A 15,675-nucleotide genomic window follows, 5' to 3' on the forward strand; every position below is an offset into this window, starting at 1 on the left:
CGTCTTAGAAGTGCTCCTTGGTAATTTACTCTAGTGCCCAACATCCAGCAGCAGATTCAGCAGATATGCCAAAATGTATTTTCCCAGTGGCTTTATGAATTACATATTCACATGACCTTTTGTTTCTATTCTGTATCAACATGTCATATTTCACTAGCACCGCCTCCTTGTGGATGGGGGTGAAGTGTGGCTGAAGCAGAAAGAGGCCCAGAGAGGGGCCACCCAGCAACCCTACTTGAGTCAATAGGAAAAGCCAGAAAAATGCTAGAGGCAGAAATATGGGTAGAACGAAAGAGGACAATTATACGCAAACAAAAGAGAGAGGACCATTGGTGTATGACGGATAAGTCATGATTGGGGAATCGGGGAAGGTTGATCAGCAGAGATGAGGTCTGGGTACAAAGTAGATTTTCCAGGCTTATCCTATTCCATTGTCATAAATCTACTTGTCGCTAGTGCTTGGACATTCACTTAGGAATGAACATTTGTCTGTAGAAGGTGCCATTTATACTCTTCTGGATCCAGGCTTTATTTAAAACACTGGCAACACGTATTTTGCTTGCATTCTTCCTTAGTCACTGCATCAGTAATTCAGATAAATAACAGTATTACACAGATGCTCAAATACATCACCCAGTTGAATACAAAGGGAGTCTAGGTGACTCTGTTTAATTGATAAAGTAATACCATACAGCAGATGCTCTAACACTAGTGGTCCCATCCTTGAAAAGAAGGGGGGAAAAGAAAAACACTAAGCAATGCAGAGCTGACTTCAGATCCTGGTCATTTTAGGAATGAATTCAAAAGAGCTCCCTCAATTCTTGCTGAAGCCAGCAACTGAAATTCATTTTCTTGGAGAAGCAATCTGGCATCTAAGTTAAGATAAATGCACTCTTGAGTCAGAATGTGTGGTTCGTAAGTCAAGCCAGTCACCTCTGTATGATCTTCAGCAAATTCCTTAATCTCTCTTGCCTCAGTTTCCTGATCTGTAAAATAGCACAATAAAAGAATGTAGGTCATAGGGATTTTTGTCAAGATTAAATTAACTAATATATGTTAATGATGTATTTCATAGAAAATACTACAGAAATAGCATATATTATTATTACTGTACTTTGTATATGTAAGTTTTCTCTTTTATTCCTTTTCAAAATACTTTCTCTCTAAAATTGGGCTTGCTTGTTAAAGCAGTTTGTCTGTGGTTTTGCTTGTTTGTTTGTTTGTGTGTTTGATAGGATTAGCCATGCCTCACGGGGTGTTTAGAGACTTAACTCGGCATGACCTCTAACTGCTCCTATTACACGCTGGCTCGTCCAGTCATGACTGGGAGGTATATTGGCCTGGAGAGGACTTGGGATGTCTTCTTTATTAGCATGGATGTATCTGTCATCCCTTAAGTGCAGTGCAAATTCTCTTCTAAAAAGCCCCCAGGATGGACATTCTGTGAATCTGTGACTACCCAAAAGTCTTAGCAACTTTGTAACAAACACATGGCAGAAGAGTTTTGAAATGTTTCTCTCTAATTCTGGTATCAATGTTTAAAGCTGGGTAACAGGCATTATTATAATCAGCAGACCACGTATATCATTTGCTTCTTGTCTGTATAACAAGATCTTTAAGAACAAGTCATCAAAGCATAAAGTTAGTTATGGGTAAACTGATGGTGGGGATACAGGATGGACATTCCCCCAGTGGCATCCAAGCTGCCTTTCATAGACTTGAGACTCACTTAATTGCCAATAATCCAGTTTGAGAATGTATTAAAGACCCACCCCAAATGCAAATTAAATATTTGTTTAGTTAAATTTATGTGTGATGTTTTACCTTTGAATTAGGAGACAGATATCCTTATGTGTACCTATTATTTCAATGCTACCTTTATTTTTAGGATCTTTTCCCAATTTTTTCTTCTTTTTTTAATAATCCACTAAAAGCCAGTAAGTATAATGTAAAAACAGCTCAAAATTATATTCTCACTTCAACTGATACAGTTCTGGAGCTGAGACAACAGTACTAAAAAATAGTAGTTCTAAAAGTTTTGTTGGGTATTTCCAATGGGATTATGGTGGGTTTAGATTACTTTGTTGATCTGACTAGCCCAAAGACTGCAGAGAGATTTTCATTTAATCTGCTTGAATTATTGTTCAAATAAGAAGGTTCTGCTGAAGGCAAAAAAGATGGGGAAAATTGCCTTTAATTGGTTTATTGTCAATTTCCACAGCTACTTAAAAAACAAAGCATCCTTTTAGCTAATAGCTTGTAGAGAAAATCCACAGCACTTGTAGATTAACCTACAAAAACACAAAATTAAGAGAATTTCGAACAATTAAGTTTGGCAAAAAAAAAACACAACAACAACTAAATGATAGAGTGAAAACTTCTAATATATGTTTTAATTGTGGTTAAAATATACATAGGATAAAATTTACCATTTATGAGTTTACTGTTTATGAAGTTTTAGTCTTTGAGCTCAGCTCTAAATAAATGTTTTTTTCTTTGATAAGCGGTCATCTCTTTAGGTGACTGATCAGTCATTCTGAGTAACGGAGCCACCCTGAGGAAGCTGGGTACATGGCTGCCTATCAGTGAAGGCGTAGAGTCAGGGATGGACGTAGGTCAGAAGGGACGAACTCCAGACCACAGGATTCCTCAGAAAGAACAGTTATGTCGGATAATGGACAGCTGCTGGCCGCTGTCAGCAAACACACTGTTGGGCAGAGGGAAGATGACCTGATGGGACAGCCGCGGATACCTCAGTATAGTGTTCGGTCAAGAACATGTAGAATGCAGGATCTCAGGACCAGCTATTGAAGGTGCTCACGAAGGCGGTGGTACTGGCAAGGAATTACATTAGCTCTGCATCTGTAAAAATATCTCTAGTGAGAAATCTGTGCCTTTTAATATTGTCCAAGTGGCTTCCTCACTTCAGTGTATTCCTTGTGCAATAAATAACTGTCTCTTCTACATACATACAGACTATACAAATCACTTGCTTTTTCTATACACAGGTAGATGGCACACCTGTCTGGTCTAAGGCAAAAGCATGCATTTCTTTTTCTTCTAGAGGCAATGGTGTTTGTGCAATGGTTGATCCTCCAGCATTTCTCCTGCAGCTTGCACCTTAGTACCAGTCTCTCACCTCTTGGGGGCTAGGGGGAAGCTGCTATTCAATTGTTTGTTTGTTGTTGTTGTTTTTAAAAAACCTCATTTTCATCAACTAAACTGCAATAGTATTTTTCAATATATCCTGCTTAGCAGGTGGCTGCCACTGAACTGATAAAAGGTAAGAATGAATAATAGGCTCTGCCTCAGAGTTACCTGGAATGTCTCTTTTTAAAAATGTGGAAATCTGTTCTGCACAGACCTACACTGGCTGGTGTAGAATTTCGGCGGGGAGGGCGTTTGTGGGGGGGACACAGGTCAGCAACTCGGCTGGAAGATGAGGTCAGGGTTAAGATGACTGTAGTAAAGAGTGTTGAAGCCTGCACAGTGTTTTCTCCTAGGGTCTGTTTCATTTTAATAAAAATAGCAAAATTTTCTAACGTTTCACATTTCAAGATGTGTGTAAGTTTTGTACTTTAAATTAGTTATTATTTTATTTGAGAGATGGGAAAACTGATGTGGACAGTGTAGACTAAAGCCCCAGCCCCAAGCACCTCTGGGCACCACCACTCCTGTTCAATTAGACCTTCTGGCAACAGGACTCGAGAATGTGATTTTTAAAAGTTCCCCAGGTGATTCTTATGTGTGTTATGCTTGCTTGGGGAAAAAACACATTTTAAGAAACACAGCACCTTTATGTACCATCTGCTCAACGGACACTTGGTAGTAAAAATGAACTTATAAAAAGCTTTCTCCTTACACTTAGAGAAAGCAATGAGAGGTTTTAGGCAGAAATTCGACTACAGCTGCCTATGAACCATAAAAGGAAAAGAAAAAAAGTCTTTACTCATCCCTCGATAGCTGATCTAATTACTTCTTTGTAATATTTGATTGACACGTCAAGATTTAGGCCACGTGCACAGGATTGTTCTTGGAAGGCTCAATGTCACCTCTGTTTTGTGCCTGACTTCCAGAATTTGTCATTGGGGACAGGTACTTGCTCTTTTCATGTGTGTGTGTGTGTGTGTGTGTGTGGATTGGCAGCATTGAAAGACAGTTTGTGCCTGATGTCTTATGTTAACTTTTCCCCACATCTATTCTCTCTATGCTATAATATGGCTTATCCCCTCTCCCCTATTCTTTTTTATGTTGTTATTTTTCAAGGGAGTTCTGCATATTCTTGTCAGTATTTCCCCAATGAGAAACATAGATTGACGGTCTCCTCTCACCTTGTTCGGATTAATATTATAACCATGTGCTGTGTGGATAAGATCTCAAAGGGGGCATAGAGGAGAAGGCTTTTTTTTTTTTCCCTTCAAGAGTAGGATTCAGCAAGACAGTATCTGTCACAACCACCTCATTCAGATAATTCGTTCCTGAAATGAGCATTTACAGTCACTCCTTGCAAAATCAAGTCAGAGCAGTTAGCTTCAGAGAAGTGGTATAAATGCCAATCTGAGGAGCTGCTCTCCCTCTTATCCTTGGCGCATATTAAAGGCAATGTCTTTTCTAAAATTAAAGTCTTCTATAGGAGAGCCTTTTGTATCCTAAGTGTAAAGTAAAAGAATGTATAAAAACCCGTTTCTTTCCAATTTTGAAGGATAAAGAGTAAACGCATAACTAAGAAAGAGCTTGCGTGAGTCCCCAGTCTTGGCAAGGCAGAGTTAAGAACACAAATGTCGAAAATACCATTCTGGAGGTCTTGATTTTATGACCTTTCAATCAATTTGGGGTTGTTAGTTCAACCACACATTGCCGTCCTTTCGTGTGGGAGTCAAACTTGCTTCCTCTTGGCCCACACAGGCCGGCACAGACCACAGCATCTTATCTGACAGCCACATAGTAGGTTTGCACGTTCCACCTTTACCTCCCATGCTTTGGCTCACAGAGTAGGTCTTCATGTGTGCAGTTCTGCTTGAAGATACTGAGAATCTATCTGTAACTTAGAGACTATTTCAGGTAATTTATTAACACTGACCACTGAGGGTAAAAATGTTTAGCTTGCTGAATAACTTAAAAAATATTCCAAGTTGTTCATTTCCGTATAGCAAACCACAATTCATCATGTTCATTCCATTTCCCTTACACAGAGAGTAGCTTTATGCCAGTAAATATCAGTGTTGTCCAGTGTTTGTAAAATCTGGAGTGATAGTACAACCCCTGGGACCTTCTAACCTTAAGTGATTTTTCTTTCTCCACTAGATGAAATTTAAGTATTTAGACCTTGACATTTGGCCATGAGACCCACTATCCCTGGTGAAGAGCCACTTGATAGCAAGGGAAAAAAGCAATTTCTTAATCTAATGAAGTAGATCCCTTAAAACCAGGGGTAATATATTTGCAGTCTGTTTTAAAAGATAAACAAACAAGCTCCATTTAGGAGCAGCCTTGCTGTCCGTGGATAGTGGTTTCCATATCCTGTGTTTATGAAGCATTTTCCTGCTACTTCTGATGTATCCTAAAATGCTCTCAATGTTTTTAGTCAAGCGTGTGTTGGTTATGGCATTTGGTCACACCGCCCTTCCTGTGCCTTAACTCGAATGCTGATGACATATATTTCCCCTTGCTCGGAATGAAAGAAACGAATATATAAATTCTCATAGTATAGGCTTTATAAGTCATTATGCCTTTTGTTTCTATAAAATCAAAATGATCTTAACAGCAATGGGTCAAAAAGTAAAAATGTGAATACTTCAGAGCACTAGGGACCATGGATGCCTGGAGGTGTTTCAAACCTACTTTAACTCTGTTTCTGACAACTGGTCCCTAGGTTTAAAGACTTCCTCCCTAATGCTGCACTTTCCGTGCCAATGATTACATACATAGATGCAGTGAAGAAGCTAAATGATTCCAATATGTATTAAATTAATTCTTAGGGAAAAATCCAAAGGCAAATGAGAGTCTATAACCTCGCATTGAAGAAGAAAGAACTATGAGTGAATGTGATCTTTTTCTGGGTTGAAGAGAAGTACCAAGGGTCAACATTTTAGTGAACCTTTTAGTACTAGAGTCCACTGTTTACAAGGAACAACGCTGAGCACTTTGAGGAAGTATACCAGCAGGCATGGTCTCTGTCCCCAAGAGAGGGAGAGATATATGATTTACCTATACAGGTGGGTAGGCTACAGTATACCTGTAGTAGACCTTCCATATTTATCACCGGGCAGACGGCGCAGTGTGTTGGTTAAAGGTGCAAGCTACAGAGTATCATGGCCTTGGTTCAAACCCTGCCTCTGTAATTAGTAGTTTTGTGCCTTCTTTTCCTTAGATTTCTTATATATAAATTGGGTATATCAATAGTACCTTCTATACAAATTGTTGTGAGAATTCAATGTTATAATACATATGAAATGCATAGAATAATCCTTGACAAATGCTAAACACTCAATGAAGGTTAGCCCTTTTTTTTATATTTTCTGAGGAATATATCTATTCCACAGTTGAGGAATATTACTACAGCATATAATTTCCTCCCCAAATTGCATTTGACCTTGTCTAAAGAACGTAGATGCTGGGATGCTGGGACACAAGCTGAATTCACAACTAGTTGTGAGACTCATTCTAGCATATCCTCCCCACAGTGGTAATGCAATCAGTACTTAGGGAAAACCATAAATAATATATGCCATGGACCTTCAAAACCACTCATGAATAGGCAAAATAGGAAATGTTAAAGTGGTTCAGTTCAAAGATCTACCGTTAAATTTACACACACACACACACACACACACACACACACACACACATCATACATTGTAGAGATATTACCAATGACTTTGGAAGTCCAGATTATAAAACAAAAAAATGACAATAATTAATTTCCACAGCATGTGTAACGAGTGGATTTATGGAGGAAGTACCATTTGATTTGAATCTTGAAGCAACAGTAGGATTTTGGTAGGCTGAGAAGCTGGGGAAGGGAATTGCAGGCAGAGGGAGTAGAAATACAGGCAAACTATGTACAGCAGATGTGGAGAGTGGTGAGTGGTCCAGTGACTCGTGCGTGAGACGAATGGAAATATTGCTGAGAGGTCAAAGAGATAGGCTAGAGGCACTATGTATAAGTCCTTGAAGGAGAAAGCTAAACTTAATTTAGTAACCAATGAGGCAGTCATTGAAGGTTTTCTGGAGGAAATTACTATGATTGTTTCTTTGTGTACATTGTTGTGAAAGGTGCATGGAAAGGAGGGTCCTGGCTGAAAAGTAGGGCTGCTGGAAAGCAGCCCCATTGTCTGGTAAAAAAGCAGTGGGACCTAAATTGGGCTGAGACAGAAGACTAGAAAGGAGGGGGATAGAGGGAGGTGATAGTTCATTGACAGAACTCTCACACATGGTAGTTAATTGAGAGCGGACGAGAGCCCATGAGAGAATAACAGTTAACTGATATAAGAAACACAGGATAAATGGCACTCTGATGCATTTACTGATGCATTTCACATGGGCTCCATCTTGACTTGGTAAAGATGAAAATAGGTATTTGGTTCTTTACCCATTGTTTTCTGTGTTTGTTTTTTCAAGACCTTTTTGCAGGTGAATAGAGAAGATGGCAAAGCCCAGTTTCCCTTGACTTGCACACCCTGGTAAACCATGGGGCTTGTGTAGCATTGCCTTTGGCACAGCTGAGTGTCGGGGAGGTTGGCTCACCACAAATGAAGCTGAGCTTTCACCGCTGGGTAAGCCAGCCGACCTAAGTGCTGGGTGCCCAGTGCCCACAGATGTAAATGGTGGTTCATCTCGCAAACCTCTACCACTTTTATGGAAGACAACAAGAGAATTAAATAGGAAACAGGAAAACAAGTCCAAGTATATTCTGGGACACCAGGTTATTTTTTTCAAGTTCAAGCATGATCCCATCAAAATCAAGTAACTGAAACTATTTTCCACAGAAAATAAAGGAAAAGGCAAAGCTGGCATCATGCTTAGATTCACTAACAAAAGTTGAAATGACAACAGAGGGTGTCGTGCGGGATGGCCTGCGTGGTCTCAGCTCCCGCTCCCCACATAAGAACGCAGGACATGGCTACGCGGAAAAGGAACACCCACGGAGCCATAGGTAGGAGAGTCCTACCACTATAGTCTCATGGCGCCTGGGTTGGAGACATGGGAAGCAGGAGCCACACTGTTTGCAACCCTCTCTGCGCCACTTGCAGGCTCAGCCACCATCTTCTTGCTAGCGTAGCCATGGCAGTTATATTAGTGGCCAATGGCTCACTGGTTACAGCTGACAGCCAACTAGCCACAGCTGATGGCCAGCCAATCACAGTTGATGGCCATTTACTACCTGAGCCAGTACTTTTCTATGTGAGGCCGAGAGCCTGGAAACTGCTCTCTGGGGCTCTGTACCCCAGAGGGTTAGGAGGTCGTAAAATGTAAGCAAGAAGTAACCCTGGTGATGAGCAGAATGAATGAATTAGATGGGAGGGAAAATACGGAGGGAGATGGTTTGTGTAGTGCTTTTACTTACATGCCCGGGAGACATTACAATGTGTATATTTAATCTTGCTTTGCTATCTACATACATTCTTATCACTGGTTCACCCTCCTTTATTTTCTGCTATGTAAACGTAATGTCTGAGCTACAATTAATGCCTTAAATAGAGTCATCTGTTGTCAAGTAAAAGCAAAGTTAGAGAATGTCCTGAAATTCTGAAATTCTAGATTTTTCTTGTGCATACTACATGTAACTATTCCATAAACATTGTAAGTATGTTGCACATTGAAAACTAAATGGCTTTTGTGTAAACTTTCACTACTTCGCTATTTTATTGAAAGCCCCAGAAAATAATTTCCTCACAAAATATATCCTAAAAGGCAAAATTTCACCACATGTTAATCTTAGTTGGAAAACCATGTTTTTAAACCATGTTAAGAGTATCATGAGTATGGTGTCCCATTGGTAAGTTTCTAATATTACAGATTTTTTTCCTGAAATATCCAATCAAACATCTAATGAGTAAAACTTCAGACATGGATGGTATCCTAAGGTAATAGATAATAAATCATTTTACTGCCTGGGATGAATGTAGCCTTCTGAACCTGGTGATTGCCACTTCCCCATGATTTCAAGCATCAATGTACAGGTATATCCAGTGTAGAACTCTCTGGTGATTCCGATGGGGACCCCAAAGGCGATACTGAATTCAACACCCCACTCCCCACTCCTCACCACCAGTGTACGCCTCCCACTGTGTTCCCAGCCACCTTAAACTAAACCCCACCCACTGCTCTGTTCTGACCTGAAATCTCACTGTCATTCTTGACTTCTCGCTTCTCACAAATTCTTGTCACATCTAATAATTACCAAGTCCGGGACAATTGCGCTTTTGAATCTTTCTCTGATGTAACAATTTGTCCACATACTGTCTTCATGTCTTCACCTTTACCCTCCCTGCTGGATAACTCTTGTAGTCTCCTATGTTACTGTTATTCCTCTAATCTTGCCTCTCCACACTGTTCTCCATATGATGAAATAATCTTTTGAAGGTGAGGTATGTCTTTTCTGCTCCAGCAGGAATTCCACGAAATGACAGCTGTTCATTTTTCCAACTTTATCTCTTCTCGAGCAGCCCTCCCGCACTGAGTTTCAGCTATTTAAATACCTCTGGGTTCCAGTTACCTGATCCCCTTTCTCAGGTCCTTGTACCTGCTCCTCCTTCTCAGATCCCTTACCTGCGTCATCCCTGCTGGTCCTTCGGGTGGCGGCGTGATGCACTTCTTCATAGAGCACATGCCTGCCCAGCATGGAGCTGGGTGTCCCTCCTCTGTGCCCTGCAGCACCTCTCCTCGCCTCCTGCTGTGGAGTATCTGCTCCTCTGTACTGCACCCCCTGCCGTCTGTCTCCTCCACTCACTTCCAGGCCTCCTGATAGTATGGGTGTCCGCCCGGCCCCCGGGGCCTGTACCGGTTATGGTAAAAGCAGTTAATAAATATTAGCTGGGTAAATACATGAATGCATTTTATAGCTCCACCACAACCTCGGGCAAGTATTTAATACAATGTCCTTAGGCAAGTATTTAATGCAATATCCATGTGATAATTTCTTCTATTCTTATAATGTATAAACCTGAGATTATAAATGCATTACTGAAATAAATAAATGTAGGGATAAAACAGGTGGTTCATTGGATTCAGCTGCCCTTTATACAGCAACTTCATGCACAAAAGGATATTGCTGTCATGTTTATTCTGTTTTTCTCCTTCCTCCCCATTTTTTTTATATTACACTATAATTTAGGAGAATATATGAGATTAATAAATGATAGGATGTGAGTTTATAGTGATTTTTTTGAGTATATGTCTCATCTCTAAAACCATGTGTATAGGCAGATTTGATTTTCATTGAGGATTTAGCAGCCTTGCTAAGCTAAGTTGCTTATGAGCTTTGGTGCCCTCACCACTGATGCTTGTAGTCATGGTGGTGGCAGTTTTGGGGCTGCCCCATGTGATCTCCCAAGTGCAGGAACGTTTATTGTTCAGTTAGGGAAATAAAACAGTATTAATTTAAAATAAACAAAGCATTTATCTCATAAATTGGTTATTACGAAACAAAATCTTTAAGACACTTAAGGGAAAATAGCTAAAAACAAACAAACAAACAAAAAGCCTTGTTTTTATACATAGTGGCTTATTCTGCTCATTTTCCCCATTAACTGGAAACAGCAAAAATGTCTTTAACAGGAATTTATGTTCTGTGTTATATATGGAGAAAACACAAATATATCGTAGAGGATATACAGAAAAAATTAGGGACAGAGCAAATAATTTACAGACTATTTTTCTAGTTATTAAATCTTGTAAATGACATCTTCATCTGTTGATGAAGTAACTATTTGGATTTTTAGCTGAAGAAAAGGAACATAGTATTATACGCCTTGATGTAAACAATTTTGATATGGATTAAAACATATGAGATAATCATCCTTAGCATTAGATTGTTCCAATTACTATATATAGATTAGTTTTTTAATTCGGATATATCTTAAGACATAGACAGAAAGCAGTCCTCTCAAGGTTATACAGAGAGGTACCCCTAAGATAAAAACTCACGAGGTTTGATTTCTTGTCCAGTCTTTTGCCAGAATCTCTATTTCATTTCTGTCAAGGATTGTGCCCTCAAAGTGATTCCTGGAAGAAATTCTATGACCAGAAGTGATAGAGGGCTTGGGCAGCCTTACAACTGAGATTTTTATCTACCCCCAGTGAAGTACAGTAGCGTTGCTTTCACAGGAAGTTGCAGAGGCTGTGATGCTATTTATAGGAGTCGCTAGGTCTTAAGCTTTTCCTTCCCTTCCCCTCCCATCTCTTTCCTTTCCATCTAAGAAAGGAATGTTGTTGTTACCATGGGTAACAAAAGGATACCGTGTTTGAAGTTTTATTCATGAGACATTTAACTAGATAGTCTAGATAAACCCATAATATTAGAGATCTGTGCAAATGGCATACCATACTTATAGTTCTCCTAATATTTTTTTTTAAAGCATGGTTTTTTCAACTAATATTAACATGCCTTTTAGGATGTGTTTTGTGGGGAAATTATTCTCTGAGGTCTTTAATGAAGGAGTTAAGTGATGACGGTTTCCGTCAAAGCCATACTGTGTTCTATGTGCACCATCTGTGCAGTGTTTATGGAATATCCACATATATTATGCATGAGAAAAATCCACAGCTTCAAGATTGCAAGACCTTGCTCTAACTTTGTTTTTTACCTTGCTAATAAATGGCATTTATTCCAGATGCATTTGCTGAGAGTCAGTTATAAGTAATAGCTAGGTGCAGTAATGACAAGAGAGGGTGACATCCTGCTAGAACGATACTGTGCAGTACAGCAGCGAAGTCCATGAATGTGAGCATGTATCTCCTTTAAGTTTTCTAGTCATATAAAAAGTGAAATAGGCAACATCGATTTAACAGCATATTTAAGAAACGACATGTATCCAATAGATTAACATTTCAACATATAATGAAAGTTATCAATAATATATGCTTCTTTTTTCACCTCAGTCTTCAAAATCCAGTGTGTGTTTTGTGCAAAAAGCATATCTCAATTCGAGCTCGCCACCTTTCATGTGCTCAGACGTCGCACTGTGGCTTCTCCTCCCACGTGGGTCTGCGTAGGTATAGAGGCTCGAAATGTACTAGGTACAATAGATTCTGGAACCTATTTACAAACACGTTTCTAGACGTATTTACAAAGTTATGTGGAAACACAAAGTTAGGAACAACTGAGTCACTTGGATAAAGGGGAAAGTAATCAAGAAAAAGTTTTTTAAAGGAGCAGATCTGTGAGCTATCCAGAAAAAGCAACAGCATATGAGGAATAGGAAGGGGACAAACCAGGCAGGAGTGGGTATCTTCCAGATTTCAAGTATCTTGGTGATTAGTAGAGTATTGGGTGTAGTGAGGAGGGCGGGGTGGGTGAAGATGAGGCAGTGGCAAAAGATATGAGCAGAAAGTACGTTAAAGATAGAATCACTAAAAATCCCTCTGGGTTCTACTGAAGAATACGGATATCATCTGGCACACAATCTAATGCCACTGGATTTTTATAAGCAGAGGGGTTTTGAGATGTGTCATGTTTTGGATAGATAATTCTGGTGGAAATGTAGAGCAAATTGGTACAGGGTGATACTTATAAAGCAGAGAGTACTAGAAGCTTCTGTATTGGCCGAAGGGAAGTTCGGGGAGATTTGTTGACTTATAAAAAAGGTTGCATGGTCAAGTAAGTTTGTACAGTATTGGGTTAAACACAAATACATTGATCTCCTCTAAGATTTTTCAATATTTATGATGTTCATATTCATTGAAATTCACAAGGGAGATATGGTATGCAGTTTTTCCCAAATTAATTTGTCAGCTGGACTCTCCCCCCCCCCGCCCCTGGCCCCAGGACCATCTTGCCGAACCAGTGTACTCTGGAATATTTGGCAAATGCTGATGTAGGAAAAGTGTTAGCTTGAATGAAAGGAGGGCACTGTGTGTTATTTCCAGGCCTTTCCACTCTGTTTCTTGTCCTAATGAGGATCTTACTTGTAGGCAGCCAATCACTCTACCCACATTTCAATTTGATTAAACAATTTTTGCATGCATCCCTTCCTCATTTTTTTGATCAGGGCTAGAGAAATCACTTGTGGATAGCTAACAATCTTACCATGGAAGGAAATAAAATTCTATGGGAAAATTGGGGCGAAAAGAAATAAAAAAAATAAAAAAAGAAGAAGAAGAAGAAAGAAAGCAAAGGATAAGAGATGGGAAGGGAGGATAGGAGAGAGGAGAGGGGAAAGGAAGGGACCCAGGAGAGGGAAGAGAAGAGAGAACCTGGAGGGGAAGAAGAAGGGAGAGGAAGAGATTAAGAAACTAGATAAATAAAAGCAAAGAGGAGAGAGTCACCATTATTTAAATAGTTGGCAGAAGAAAATGGAGTCAGGGGTCAAGTGAAGGGGAAGAGGGAAGACAGTACTCAGACTTTAACGGAAGAGAGAGTTTCATGACAAAGGGAGTGGCCAACAGAGCGTGATGTAAAATGGAATCAAACAGGAGAAATCTTCATGCCATGAAAACTCCAGCTTACATCCTATAAGAATTGTTCACCTATAAAGCTAAGTGATTGTTTCAGATGTTTGCTTACTGAGATTCTTTTTCTAACCTTGAAACTTGAAAGTTCATGCACACTTATAAATATATGTATTGGGGAAGGGAGTCAGCACAAATGGTTAATTGATGAATACAAAAGCATTAGAAGGATTTGCCAAACACTATGCTCCCTTCCAGGTAGGATCTGAATATTTGTTTCATACATGAAGGAAAAGCAAAAGGAATTCCCTTCTTAGATTTACCCGAATGAGATTTTTAGAAGAACACTTCTGCAGGTTTTCCATTTGGCTGGTTTTCAGACCTATCTAGTCATTTCATTTCTATCTGGTAATCTGCAGATTGCTCTCGAGTTGAGCCTTGGGAATAGAGTTCTGATGGGCCCACTGAGCGAGATAAGTGCTTTGAATTGATCCAGGTGCACTTGTCTCCCGTGAATAAGTAATTTATAGTTGAGAGAGCATATTTTACACAGCCAAAGTTAAGTGACGTCTTATTTCACCAAGAAATAGGTCATTTGAATGAGGAGACACTGAGAGTATGCTTAAGGTAATTACATGGAGCAGGTGGTCTTCACAGCTAGTGCTGACTTTGATGAAAGAGAGATCATAGTCTGAAAATAGCCCACGTCATGTTGAGTTCTGGAGGGAAAAAAGGAAAAATTTAATGACTGGCTTTGAAGTGAATACCGATATTCTGTCATTCCTCACTTCTTTTCCATGGTAGATTAAAGATACTATTACTGTTTTAACCTTGTTTCTGTAGGAAAATGGAGAGCAGTTCCCATTCCCCATTTCTTTAATTTATTCCTTAAAAACTTGCCCCAATTATACCTTTTGGATTTAGCACGAATCTCTGTTTTTACTCACGAATTTATTTTTTCCGAACTTAAGTTCATGAATGAGTAGAAAATGCTGACTCTACAGCCAAAGTGTCAGTAATATATCCTGTGTAGCCAAATCCAATTTTGAAAATGCCCAGGCAATTTCTACAGAAGTCTGTGGAGATTGGTTATCGATGACTATGGACCGTGTAAAGACTTGTTCAAATTTGAAGTAGCTGAAAATATATTATTTCCTCGAAATGGAAATACGGAAAGAGTTAATTTTTTGTTTTACAAATTATTTCATTCTTAAAATAATACTTTTCTAAAAATAGTATGACTTTAAAAGTACTATAAGAGGTCGGACAATTAAGTTCACAAACTGATCCTAGAAAAAGTGCTACATACCTCATTACTGAATGTCACTATGGTCACCTTCGAAGTACTCCCTTTGGGAAGCTATGCACTGACGCTAGTGCCTAGTCCAACCTTCAAAGCAATTTTGGACCTCTTTTTCTGGAATGGCCATCAGAGCTGTCCTCGTATTACGCTTGATGTCCTGAATGTCTTACAAAATGTCTCTTTTCAATATTTCCTTTATCTTCAGGTAAAGAAAGAACTCATTGGGAGCCAGATCAAGTGAGTAGGGAGGGTGTACCAATACAGTTATTTGTTTACTGGCTAAAAACTCCCTCACAGACAGTGCCATTGTGAGCTGGTACATTGTCGTGATGCAAGAGCCATGAATTGTTGGTGAAAAGTTCAGGTCCTCTAACTTTTTCACGCAGCCTTTTCAGCACTTCCAAATAGTAAACTTAGTTAACTGTTTGTCCAGTTGGTACAAATTCATAATGAATAATCCCTCTGATATCAAAAAGCTTAGCAACAACTTTGCGAACTTAGTCGTCTGACCTCGTATTACTTAGTCTGTCTCTATATAGTCTCTGTGGCAGACATAAAATGTCAGTTTCCTATCTGTATTAGTTTCCTTTGACTGCTGTAACAAATTACCATCAATTGGGAGGCTTAAAATAACAGAAGTTTATTCTCTCAATTTCAGAAGCCGAGAGTCAGACATTGCTAACACTAGGCCAAAATCAGTGTTGGTGCTGTAGGCTCTAGAGGGGAAAGTGTTATTTGCTTCTTTGCCTCTTCAGTTTGAA

The 15,675-nt window shown here is 39.4% G+C and overlaps 1 protein-coding gene across 5 annotated transcripts in view; it reads left to right on the forward strand.

Annotated features, from left to right (window-relative positions):
* Nucleotides 1-15,675, forward strand: part of PLXDC2 (plexin domain containing 2) — a 390,269-nt gene that overhangs the window by 213,606 nt on the left and 160,988 nt on the right. The gene's annotated exons all lie outside the window — the stretch shown is intronic.

This window comes from Rhinolophus sinicus, linkage group LG02 (genome assembly GCF_036562045.2).
Source record: "Rhinolophus sinicus isolate RSC01 linkage group LG02, ASM3656204v1, whole genome shotgun sequence".
NCBI classification, from domain to species: Eukaryota; Metazoa; Chordata; class Mammalia; order Chiroptera; family Rhinolophidae; genus Rhinolophus; species Rhinolophus sinicus.